This window comes from Vigna umbellata, chromosome 11 (assembly GCF_029865625.1).
Source record: "Vigna umbellata cultivar VRB3 chromosome 11, Vumbellata_1.0, whole genome shotgun sequence".
Lineage (NCBI taxonomy): Eukaryota > Viridiplantae > Streptophyta > Magnoliopsida > Fabales > Fabaceae > Vigna > Vigna umbellata.
Genome location: NC_142175.1, coordinates 13,774,236 through 13,776,662, shown reverse-complemented (window position 1 = coordinate 13,776,662; position 2,427 = coordinate 13,774,236).

Genomic DNA, 2,427 nt, shown 5'->3' with positions numbered 1-2,427 from the left:
CTAAGTGTGGTCTATTTTGATGAATCGTTATTTCTTGAATTAGATTTAGTTTATTGCACTTAAATAAACCAGGGAATTGTGTTTAATTGTTTGTTATTTCCCAGTTTTCCGAATTCCGCTTAATTTGGTCGGAAATTGGTAATTGTGCTAATTTGGATTTTCTGAGCTGATTAAGTGTAATTTTGAAATGCAGGAAAATTTCGGAAATACATTTTGGGATATCAGGAAGATGGCCAAATAAATTCAAGACTCCCCAGACAGACATTTTTGAATTAATTAAATTGTAATTCAGTAGTTTAAAATTTCTGTATCAACTCTTATATTTTGGGTCAATTTTTGGTAAATTAGAGTAGACCCAAAAATTAGAAGTTAGTGATTTAGACCTAGGTTTTTCTTGTGTGTGGACCCCACCCTTATTAAAGGTGACCCACGGCTCTTGAATAGCCCTAGCCGCCACTTTAGAAAAACACTTTTCGGCTCTTAGTTTTTGGGGGGGGACTACTCTTTTTAGTTCCGTTACTCTCGGTCTTTTTTTGGATCTGAGCTCTTGCTTTTGAACGTTTTGGATGATGAATGAAGAGATGATTTTGACTCTGCATTTTTGATTTATTCATTGCTGCTTCCAATTGGTTAGAGAGTTTTTTTTTTTTTATTGAATGTTCGTTTCTCCTTGTGATTCCACACGCTGTTACGGGACATGGGTTGCCTTTTCTTTTATTCTGCCATCTTCATTTAAGCACGTGGCAGCAGTGTGGTGTCACAAAAACAGTCCAACATCACATGGTGATTCACGGGAGAAGAAAGGCAGCAAAGTGGGAGACGCATAAATGGAGCAGCGTGAATTGAGTTTTTATTCTTTCTTCAAATACTAGCGCGGAAAGTGGAGTTAGATGCGTCTCGGGAGCGTACGGGAAGGAGCTGGAAGTGAAGCACGCCTACGTGGAGTTGGAATAAGAGGAGAAACTTTAATTGAAGAGGCGTGTTGAGCTGGAAGCAGAGAAGTGCAGATTTAAGGAAATTCAAGAAGCATGGAGAAATTGAATGAGAAATGAAGTAGATTAGGTGAGAGAGGTGCGTTGGTGTGCACACGGAGAGGAAGTGTTGATTGGAAGAAGGGGAATGGTGTCCGCATGTTGTGCTGGAACGTGTTGAAGTTTGATGCATTTAATATGGTTTTGGAAGCAGGGAGCAGCAGCCATCGAGAGGCGCTGGTTCCGAGTGAGAGAGAGAATGGTGTGCACGGACTTTTGAACCAAGGAGGTCACGGGTTGATAAAGAGAATGTAGTGTGAAGATAATGGTGTGCACGGATTTTTGGATGCAGAGGCAGAATGTGCATTGTGATTGAGAAATGAATAATAAGTGGTGTGCTGTCATGGATGGGAGGGTGCACAAGCTCACATTTTGACTTTTGATTAAAGCTTTTTAATGTTTCTTTGCTGGAACGGAGAAGGTACCATGATTGAGTGTTTAATTACTTTGCTTTTCAATTGAAGAATGAGAAATGAAGAGTAGATTAGGTGGGAAAATGATGGGACATTGATGGCTTATGTGGAGCGGGAGAAGAGAAGCCCGAGACAGTGATTTAAAATGAATGTGTGGTGCACGGTGATGGAAGGGAGCTGCTGCCACGTCCAGAGAGCTCCAAGGGTCTACTTTTATATTATTTTAAATGCTTAATCTTGCACTTAATTAGGTTACAATTTTCATATTGCATACACTTAGGTTTGAATGCTTGCTAATTTTTAAGTGATCTTTGCTTGATTACCATATTCTCCTTTCAATGTTAATCATCACAAAGTTAATTTTCACTCCTTTAATTTAAATGTAATGTTAGCTTTAGTGACCAACCGCTTTAATTTTGTGATTGAGACCGTTTTTACTTTTCCGTTTGCATTAGTGTCTTATTTAATTTTATCCGCAACCAAAAATCTTTCAAAATCCCCCCCCACTATGTGTTTGATCTGAGACTGAACAACAATTGGTCTTTGAGAGACGACCTAGGAGTCACTTCCTAGTACTATACTGCATTCTTTTATGCACAACTTTTGTGGGAGGTGCGACCCTCTCATCAGCAGCGTTGGAAGAGGACGCTCCAGGCGTACCTCTGGTTGCCGCTAGGATTTCCATTAGCTGCCTTTGGGTTGTTTCAGAGTTGGCACGAGAGGCCTCCAAACTCTGCATAGCGGCTTGGTTTTGCTGCATCAGAGTGGCGTTCTGCTCCAGTAACGTTGTGTTTTGTTGATGCAGTCTTTCAACCACGGTTTCCAACAACCTAGTGTTGCTGGACGTATCAGACTCGTTCGGTTGCGGAGGAGGAGGGAGTCTAGGCGCCATTAGTTTCTCTGGACCAGAGAAAAACGAACGTTAGAAATGTTTAAGAGTTAAAAATAATAACTCACCAAACATATAATAAGCACACAGCAGA